Below are 11,398 nucleotides of genomic sequence, written 5' to 3'. Positions count from 1 at the left end.
ACCTATTCCTATTTGTTTTGGTCTCAGTAGCTTTCTTCAATCTTCAGGAGCTCCTTGACAGTCTTGCCTTATGTAGCATGGAAAATATGAATCTGTGTATATGGTAGGGGTTATTAACTGGGGGTTTTGCTGATGAGTGATCTGCCATATATTCAGTTATGGAATCCCTGATGTCAGTATTATAAGTTCTTATCTCTTCAACTGCTCTGATTCTCCATGGAGTGAATCTTCTAGTCTCCCTGCTGGAGAGTGTCAGTCTGGTGTCAGTGCCCTGGGAAGTGAGTGGGAGAGGTCAACTCAGGATTCAACATGGGATGTTGATATTCATGAAATCGGGATGTAAATATTCATGAAATCCCCCTGTTCAGTATGGTGATCCTGCCCTCAGCTGTGCTTTGTACCTTCCGGTCTAGAGGACCTCTTTTTGGCTTCCTCCTAGAGAATTAATCCCAATCTTCTACTGGGATGGGATTCCGTCATCTAGCTGCTCAGAATGGGGAAATTGGGGGTCTAACTGCTTTTTTTAATTTGTGGTGAAATACACATAAAATTTATCCATTTATAAGCATACAATTCAATGGCATTAAGTATACTCACAGTGCTATACGGCCATTACCACTCTCCATTTCTAGAACGTTTTCATTATCCCAAATAGAAAATCTGTACCCATTAAACAATAATTCCCCATTTCCCCCTCTCCTAATCCCTGATAATAACCTCTATTCTAGTTCCTGTCTCTATGAATTTGACTGCTTTAGGTTCCCCATATAAGTGGAATCATATGGTATTTTACGTTTTGTGTCTGGCTTATTTCACTTAGCATAATTTTTTAGGACTTATTTATTTATTTGAGAAAGAGAGAGAGAGAGAGTGGGGAAGGGGCAGAGGGAGAGAATCTTTCAAGCAGACTCCCCCCTGAGCACAAAGCTGAACATGGAGCTCGATCTGACAACCCATGAGATCATGACCTGAGCCAAAATCAAGAGCTGATGCCTAACAGATGGAGCCACCCAGGCACTCCATTTAGCACAATGTTTTTAAAGTTCAGCTATGTTATAGCATATAAGAACTGCATTCTTTTTTAAGGTTGAATAGTATTCCATTGTATGGATATACCAAATTTTCTTATTCATCTATTGATGGATGTTTGGGCTGTTTCCACCTTTGCCAGGTTCCAATAATGCCACAATGAGCACTGACATACAAGTTATCTATTTGTGTTTCTGCTTTCAATTCTTTTGAGTTCATATTTTAAAATGGAATTGCTGGATCATATGCCAATTCCATGTTTAACTTTTTAAGGAACCATCAAACTTTTTCAAGTGGTTACACCATTTTATATTCCCAACAGCAATGTACAAGGGTTCCAGTTTCTCTAAATTCCTACCAACACTGGTTACTTTCCTTTTTTAAAAAAAATTAATAATAATTGCCAGCTATCCTAGTTGGTGTGAAGTGGGTGTCTCTTTGTGGTTCTGATTTGCATTTCTCCAATGACCAGTGATGTTGATCATCTTTCCATATGTTTATAAGACATCTGTATATCTTCTTTGAAGAGATATCTATTCAAGAATGCTTTTTGGGTTCTTTGTTGTTGTTGAGTTGTAGGAGTTCTTTATATATTTTGAATATTAATATCTTATCAGTTGTATGACTTGTAAATATTTTCTCCTATTCCATGGGCTGCCTTTTCATTTTATTGATAATGTCCTTTGATTTTAAAAAGGTTTAATTTTGACATAGTCTCATTTATCTGTTTTTTCATTTAATGCATACCTTTGGTATCACATCCAAGAAACCATTGCCAAATCCAACATTATGAAGATGCCCCCCATATACTAGCTTCTTCTTCTAAGAGTTTTATAGTTTTACTCTTATATTTAAGTCTTTGACCATTTTGAGTTTATTTTGAATTAACATTACAGTGTGATGTATGTATGAATCCAACTTTATTCTTTTGCATGTGGATATTCAGTTTTCCCAGCACCATTTGTTGAAAAGACTATATTTTCCTCCATTGAATTGGGTTGACACCCCTGTTCAGCGAGAAGCCTGCTTCTCCATCTCCCACTTCCCCTGCTTGTGTTCTCTCTCTCTCTGTGTCTCTCTCTGTCAAATAAATCTTTTTTGAAAAAAGAAATATAATTGATTTCTTGTATATTGATTTTATATCCTGGAGTGTTGCTGAACTCATAAGTCTTATTGGTTTTTTCAGTGAATTCCTTATGATTTTCTATATATAAGAGCATATTGTCGGGCACCTGGGTGGCTCAGTGGGTTAAAGCCTCTGCCTTCAGCTCAGTCATGATCTCAGGGTCCTGGGATTGAGCCCCACATCGGGCTCTCTGCTCAGCAGGGAGCCTGCTTCCCTTCCTCTCTCTCTCTTGCCTGCCTCTCTGCCTACTTGTGATCTGTCTGTCAAATAAATAAATAAATAAAAATTAAAAAAAAAAAAGAGCATATTGTCTGCATATAGCGATACTTTTAATTATTTTCCAATCTGGATGCCTTTTGTTTTATTTTCTTGCCTATTTGCCCTGGCTAGAACCTCCAGTACAATGTTTAATAGAAGCAGTGAGAACAAACTTATCTTAACTTGATCTTAGATGGAAACCATTCAGTCTTCCACCACTATGTATGATGTTAGTTTTGGGGTTTTATAGATGTCATTTATCAGGTTGAAAAAGTTCTCTTCTATTCCTAATCTGTTGAGAGTTTTTATCATGAAGGTTAGCAATAATTCTTTTTTTTAAATTATTTTAGTTGTTGCTTTAGTGTTTACAGTATGTGTCTTCAACTTTTCATGCACTACCTTCAAGAGATCTAGCTTAAAAAACATATAGTTTGAGAAACTTCCATTTCTCCCCTCTCAGCCATTATATAATTGTCGACATATATTTTACTTTTAGATGTCATAAATTCTGTAAAAGTTGTTAACATTGTTATTTAAATAGTCAATTATCTTTATTTTAAAATATTTTATTTACTTAATAATTGGAGAGAGACTATGAGTGGAGAGAGGAGCAGAGGGAGAGGAAGAGAGAGAGTCCTAAACAGACTCCCCACTGAGTGCAGAGCCTGTAGCAGGGCTCAATCGCAGAGCCTGAGATCGTGACCTGAGCAAATCAAGAGTCAGAAACTTAACCAAATAGTCAAGTATCTTTTTTAAATGTTTATTTTATAAATTTGTATTGTAACATTTACTTGTAAAACCAATCTATGAGACCATGTAGGGCATTTGGACAATCACAAGCATTTGTAATTTACCACCTTAACCATTTTTCAGTATCTTTACATTGCTATATAACAGATCTCTAGAACTTCTTCATTACACAAAACAGAAGGTCTACACCCATTAAATACCAACTTCCTATTTCTCTTTTCCCCCAGCCCCTGGCAAGAACTATTCTACTTTCTGTTTCTGTGAGTTTGAATACTTTAGATATCTTGTATGAATGGAGTCATATAGTATTGGTCTTTTTGTGACTGGCTCATTTCATTTAGCATAATGTCCTCAAGGTTCATCTCTATTGTAGCATGTGAAGGATTACCTTCTTTATAAAGACTTTGTAATATTATTTTTAAAAAATATTTATTTATTTATTTGAGGAGGGGAGGTGCCGAGGGAGAGGGACAGAAATCTTGAAGTAGACTCCCTGTTGAGTGCAGAATCCGACACGGGGTCTATCCCAGCACCCTGAGATCATGAACCTGCAATCACGACCTGAGCTGAAATCAAAAAGTTGGACATTTACCCTCCTGAGCCACCCAGGTGCCCCAGGCTTAATAATATTCTATTTCATGTATATGCTACATTTTACTTTTTAATGTATATACTATATTCATCTGTTGATGGACATTTGGGTTTCTTCTACCTTTTTGCTATTGTGATTATTGATGTGATGAATGTGGATGAGCAACTATCTCTATATATTCTGGATATTAATTCCTTATCAGATACATGATTTGCAAATATTTTGTCCCATTCTATAGGTTTCCCTTCTACTTGAAACTCCTTCGGATTTCTATTATCTATCTTCTGTCTACTGATTTAAATTATTTATTTATCCCTCTACCAGTTGTTCCATTTCTATTCAAGAACACGTAAAATCCTTCCCTTGATCATACTAAATGTCCCAAGCTTCTATTTTTTTTACTTTTACTTTTACTTTGTGGCCTATTTTCTTGACAAGATAATTCATATCTGGTCTCCAATTGCTTACCTAGTTCACTTTTTTATCTCATATATTCTGTTCCCACTCTCACCACCATTGAACTTAGTCTCTTAAAGGTCACCAAGTACCTCTCCAAATCAAGCCATGCTTTCTCATGTCTCTTGACCTCTCTAATAGCATTTGACAATGTTTTATGCCCCCCCCCTTTTTAAAAGATTTTATTTATTTATTTGACAGAGAGAGATCACAAGTAGGCAGAGAGGCAGGCAGAGAGAGAGGAAGGAAAGCAGGCTCCCGCTGAGCAGAGAGACTGATGCGGGGCTCGATCCCAGGAACCTGGGATCACGACCTGACCTGAAGGCAGAGGCTTTAACCCACTGAGCCACCCAGGTGCCCCTTATGCCCCATTTTTATTGAAAGCCTCCTCTTGGTTTCCCAAACTGTCCATTTTCCTGGTTTTCTGGCTACTTCTCTCTCGGGGTCATGTCCCCATTGCTGTTCACCATTCTTTTCAGAATTCCAACTTCATCAATGCAGACATTCCTTCAAGTTCTCTCTTTGCTCTTTTCTCTCTTTTTGCTATTTTGTTCAATTCCAACACTTTAATTATCACCTTAAAATGCAGGTCCTTTTAAATATCTCCAGATTCAATCTTTATCCTGACTCTAATCCTGCATTTCTTTAAAAAAAAAAAAAGATTTTATTTATTATTTATTTGACAGAGAGAGAGAGAGATCACAAGTAGGCAGAGAGGCAGGCAGAGAGGGAGGGGGAAGCAGGCTCCCTGCTGAGCAGAGAGCCCGATGTGGGGCTCCATGCCAGGACCCTGGGATCATGACCTGGGCCAAAAGGCAGAGACTTAACCCACTGAACCATCCAGGTGCCCTGAATCCTGCATTTCTAACTGCTGGTTGAACATCACAGTCATAAAACTTTGGAGCAGTAAGAAGCGTAGAGATCATCTAGTTCAATAGTCTTACACTATTCCACAGGACCCAAGGGATTTCCTGCAAACAGAGCAGGTGCTCCCGTATCTCAGGCAGTTCCACTTCTTTCTGCATTGTTCTTTCACTTCATACATGTTTACTGAATGATTCCGTAACATCTTGTAGACCTTAAAAAAATAGAAGATATTATGAATAATTTGATGCTAGCAAATTTGACAACTTAGATGAAGGAGACAAATTATTTCCAAAACACAACTTGCCAAAACATGCCCAAGAAGAAATATAACCTTTATGTAGAAGTCATTATAGAAACAGAACTATTAAAGATCTTGATCTTAAATTAAAACCAGTCCTACAAAGAAAACATAAAGTCTCCCTATGGAATTCTTCCAAATTTTTTTAAGAAAGCTTTAACATCAATCCTATCCAACTCTTCCAAGAGTTAGAAAAAAAATAACAAAATCTGAAAGAACATTATCCAAAAAAGCAAAAATATCAGTCAATCTACCTCATGGAGATTGATTCAAATTCTAAATTATATATTAGCAAAGCCACCAACATGTTAACAAAAAAAGGTCAGCACATCATAATAAAGCGATTGTATTAGGAATGCAAGGCTAGTTTAACATTGGAAAATCAAGCAACATAATTTACTGCATTAAGAAAATAAAAGAAAGAAAAAAGAAGAAATTACACTGTTATTTTCTGTCAACATGAGTCACATACAGAAAATTCAAATGAATGTATAGATATACCATTAAAATTAATAATTCTGTTAAGGTAATTGGACACACAGTCAATAAAGAGAAGTAAATTTAAAAAATAAATTTATATACAGCAACAAATCAATATGCTAAGCAAAATAAGTCCGTCAGAGAAAAAAAACAAATATGGTTTCACTCATATGTAGAATTTAAGAAACAAAAGAGATGAATGTAGGGGAAGGGAAGGATAAATTAATAAATAAATAAACACCAAAAACAGAGGGTGAGGCAAGCCGTAAGAGACTCTTAAAAATACAGAACAAACTGAGACTTGCTGGGGGGGGGGGGGGGGGGGGGGGGGGGGGGGGGGGGGGATGGGCTCAATGGGAGATGGGCATTAAGGAGAGCACTGGTTAGATGAGCACTGGGTGTTATGTGTAAGTGAGCATCCACTAAATTCTACTCCTGAAACCAATACTATACTATGTATTAACTAATTTGAATTTAAAAATGAGTAAATAAATAAATTATATTCAAGAATTGTATGGGGGGGGGGTTGGCTGAAATACATGGTGGGGATTAAAGAGTACACTTATCATGATGAGCACTGAGTAATATGTAGAGTTCTTGAATCACTATATTGTTATACCTGAAACTAACATAATAGTGTGTGTTAACTATAGTGGAATTAAAAATTTTTTAAAAACTTGATAAAAATAAAAAGACTTATAATACAATATTATAATCGTGTTAATTCTCCTCAAACTGATCTATAATATAACTCTAATCTAAATCTCAATTGTGGGACGCCTGGGTGGCTCAGTTGGTTAAGCAGCTGCCTTCGGCTCAGGTTATGATCCCAGTGTACTGGGATCGAGTCCCACATTGGGCTCCTTGCTTGGCAGGGAGCCTGCTTCTCCCTCTGCCTCTGCCTGCCATTCTGTCTGCCTGTGCTCGCCCCCCCCCAATAAATAAATAAAATCTTAAAATAAATAAATCTCAATTGTTTTAAAATATAAACTTACAAAGACATTCTCATATTGAAGTGTAGGTGCAAAAGGCCTAGAGGGACAAAAACAACCTTGAAAAAGAAAAACAAAGTTGGAACATTTACACTAACAGGGAGCAAGGCTTACTTTCAAGCTATAGCATTAGAACTGTGGTCCTGAAGGACAGATAGATCAAATGAAACAAATAGAGTCTAGAAACATCTCCAATCATATATGGCCCCCAGATATATGACAAAATACATACAGCTATTTAAACAACAGCAACAACAACAAACAAGGTGACAGTAATAAAGATGGGGAGGATCCGGAGCAACTGGAGCTCGAATTCCTTGCTGCTCAGAGTGTAAATTGGAATTCTTTGGGAGAGAGTTTGGAAAATTGAACTCTTTGGAAAAGAGCTTCGGTAATTTTTATTAAAGCTGAAGATAAGTATACCCCATTGCCTGGCAGTCCTAATTCTGGGATACAACTATACAAAAGCGTATACTGTGTACACCCAAACCATATCCTAGAATGTTTATGCCAGCGCCATTCATAAAAGCTCCAAACCAGAAACAGCTCAAAGACACTTCAAAAGACAACAATAAATACAATATTGTGTGTTCATATAAATACTCCACAGTAGTGAAAAGGGGCAAACCCTTGCTACATACAAAAATGTGAATGAATCTCACAGATGTAAGGTTGAGTGCATGAAGCAAACACAAAAATATATACAATAAATAATTCTGTTTCCATAGGCAAAATGAAATGACGGTGATGGAAGTTAGGGTGGTGGTTACCTTTGGAGGAGCTCTGCAAGGGAGCACAAAGTGGACTTTGAGGGTGTTGGTGACGTGGGTTTGTTCACGTTGTAGCATTCACCAAGATTTCTGAACTTTCCTCTATTTTCTATCCTGCTACAGAGCTATACAAAAAGGAAGCATATTTTAGGAAAAAAATTAGTCTGGAAATATTTTTATTCTTAAAGGAACAATGTAGTGCACTTTGATCACATAATAACAAAGTATGCAATTATTGGTTTCTTTTCTTTTTTTGTTTCCAAATATAAAAAACCTTGGGGATAACTGTCAGTTGTAGTGACCATATTAATTTAGCTGGTTTATTTCTGTCTTCCTCCTAAACGGCTTTTAATTTCATATTTCTTCTTATTATATGTGTGTTTTCAATTATGTGCCACCTCAGATCTTCTCAGGACTCAATTTCTGATGAAAATGTATGATACATACCATTTTACTTAGGAATTATGGTTACCATTTTGCTTTACTTTCTTTAACTCCAAAAAACTAAAAATGAGCAACCAAATCAGGATGCTTCCACTTTTTTCAATTAAATGTAAAAGACCAAGATGTCCACTAGATGGAGGCAAATCCCAAGGCTAAACTTTTCTTGTAAAAAGTTAAATATATTTAACATAAAAACATACAGTCTATAGTAAAGAAACAAAAACTTAATATATATTACCAGAGTTAATATATTGCTTTTTATTACTAAATGGTATATTAGTAAAAACTAGATGGATTAAGTTTCACATTCTGTGTTTAATTTCACAGACTTTAAATATATCTCCAGAAGTCACCTCAGTCTGTCCTCTGCTTGGAACCTGGCAATTGAATAAAGCAATAGGGGGCGCCTGGGTAACTCAGTGGTTTACTCATCTGCCTTTGCCTCAGGTCATGATCCCAGGGTCCTTGGATTGAGTCCTGCATTGGGCTCCTTGCTGTCTAGGGAGCCTGCTTCTCCCTCTGCCTGCCACTCGCCCTGCTTGGGTACTCTCTTGCTCTCTCTCTCTGACAAATAAATAAGATCTTTTAAAAAAATGAACAGAACAATGGATGTTTCATGCCATTGTTTTTTTCTTCAGAGAAGCGTATGCTTTAACCATTTTGGTTTCCTATTCTAGATTCTAACAGTCCTCATCTAAATTTTTTAAAAACCCAGTATAGTCCTTCTTTTAACAACTAAGCCATCTTTTCAAATTTGTTGAGTGCTTTCAAATGGACTGATTTTTTTAGAGAAATTATTTTGTTTCCTACTCTCATTTAATGGAGAAAATATTCCTTCCTGTTATAAAGGGCTTTTTGTTTGGGATTGCAAAATTCCAGGAAATTGGTGAAATCTTCTTCTTCTACTTCTTTTGTTGTCTTTGTTGGTGCTGGTGTTAATAACTCACAGGACTCTGCAGTGCCCAGAAAGTTATACCCTCTATTAGAATTCAGCGAAGAGAGACTCATATGCCCCTGATTGCTATGGAAAATAACACAGTGATGAAACTAGTCATCCCTGGCTACCCTACTTTAAAAAATTAACTTATTGAAGTATAACTTCTGTACAAAAACCTGCAACCCATTTAAGAATACAACTCAATGACTCAGGCAGTGGTATACAGCTGCAAAACTACAAACAGGATATAGAACATTTCCATTTCTTTCAAAAGATTCTTCCTGCCCTTTTGCAACCCAACTTCTGTCCCTGTTGCCAGGCAACCACTGCCCTGCTGTCTATAAATGAGTTAATTTTCCCCTTAAATGGATATTCAGTTGGAACACAGTACTGTGTCTTTAAGAGAATTCCTACTGCAATCCTTGGCACCTTTGTCAAAAATTAATTGACCATTTCTATCTGGATCAGTTCCTAGAGTCTCTTTTTTCCTATCGATCTACATGTTTATCCAATACCACACTGTCATTACACTGCCATTTCATAGTTAGTTTTGAAATCAGGTTGTATAAATCCCCCAGCTTTGTTGTTCTTTTTAAAAATTGCTTTGGCTCTTATGACCTAGGAATTGCTGATTATTTTATGCCATAAAATGCAATCTGCTCCTAATAAGGGTAATTTTCATGTCTCCAAACACTACTGTAAATAAATAATTTGGAAGAAAATGGAATTTTTGTTGTAATTATTTGATAGACTAATTGGTGGTACATGGATATTAAGATTCAGGGACAGCGCAGATGAAAAGCTATATTTGAATGTGAGCTTTCTGAAATGTAGTTCAGTGGGTAGGGTGACAATGGGTCATCTTCTTAACCTCTGTAAGCCCTAACAGAGACTTGTATGATGACATCTCAAAAGGTTTTCATGGGGCTCACATGAGAAAATGTTAGTGAGCGCCCACAGAAGAGATGGCACACAGAGATCCCTCAGTTGTTATTAATATTATCATAGTGGTCTGGTGTCAGGTGTTGGCTTTTCTCATCCCCTCTAGGAGTAAAAAGCCTGTGTATTAACCTAAGAGCATTTTATCTAGCAATGGTGCAACCTATTAAAAACTCAGGATTTGATTATTATACCCATTAATACCCAGAAGTTAGAATTTCCCTAAAAACAACCTCATCTGGACTAAGGGGTAAGTTTTCTAGAAGCCAAAGCTGGGAGAAGTAAGTAGGCTATTCCTAAGAATGATACTCGGTATTGAAGAGTTTTCTTTTTCTTGTTGTATGTTTTATCTTAATTTTTTAATGTGTTTGAAGAATCTCATTAATATACTAAAAATTCAAAATAGAATCAATGATGATCTAATTTTTGAATGTATACTGGTGTGGAGCTCCATCCCAGGATTTCATGACCTGAGCCAAAGGCAGACATTTAACTGAGACACCCAGGTGCCCCTTGTTTTTTGATTCCTAAAAATTATCTGTTTGAAAACAATTATCTGTCTGAAAACAACTCCAGTGACTGCTTAGGAGACAGTACTACTTATCAACTCAAATTAACTCTCCAGTGAAGTTTGCCTAATTTTTAAAGACTGTACATCTAGTAGAGATGAAAAGCTTAACATATTATTATGCCCCAATAACGGGTCCGTGATTAAAGGAGCGAGACTGATATAAAGCAAAGGTCAGGGTACCTGCGTGGCTCAGTGGGTTAAGCTGCTGCCTTGGGCTCAGATCATGATCTCAGGGTCCTGGGATCAAGTCCCGCATCCAGCTCTCTGCTCAGCAGTGAGCCTGTTTCTTTCTCTCTCTCTCTCTTTTTTTAAAGATTTTATTTGCCAGAGATAGAGAAAGCAAGTATACACAAGTAGGTAGAGAGGCAGGCAAAGGCAGCGAGAGAAGCAGGTTCCCTGCCAAGCAAGGAGCCCGATGCGGGACTCGATCCCATGACCCAAGCCGAAGGCAGCGGCAGCGGCTTAACCCACTGAGTCACCCAGGTGTCCCTCTCTCTCTTTGCCCGCCTCTCTACTTGTGATCTCGGTCAAATAAATAAATAAAATCTTAAAAAAAAAAAAATAAAGCAAAGGTCAAGCAAAGCTTTACTTTGCACCAAGCATCAAGAATCTAACTGAACCTTCGGGGAGGCACCTCTTACAAGAGAGGGCGACCCTTCTGTTTCACAGACTAGCTTTTAAGGGCAAAGGCCATGCGGTCAGGCTGGCCATGCACAGGTGGCCAATGAGATTGTAACACACACAGGAAACTCCACAGTGATCCTAGGTGACCAATTGAGTTACAATTTACCCTAGTAGACATTTGAACCAGCCTATTGCACCTTGATTAGGATTGGTGCCAAAAGGGTTCCCAAAGGGCGGGGGTCCCTGCTCCTTGGTAGCCAGGGAG

Source organism: Mustela nigripes, chromosome 1, assembly GCF_022355385.1.
Source record: "Mustela nigripes isolate SB6536 chromosome 1, MUSNIG.SB6536, whole genome shotgun sequence".
Lineage (NCBI taxonomy): Eukaryota > Metazoa > Chordata > Mammalia > Carnivora > Mustelidae > Mustela > Mustela nigripes.
Note: the sequence above shows the minus strand (reverse complement) of the source record.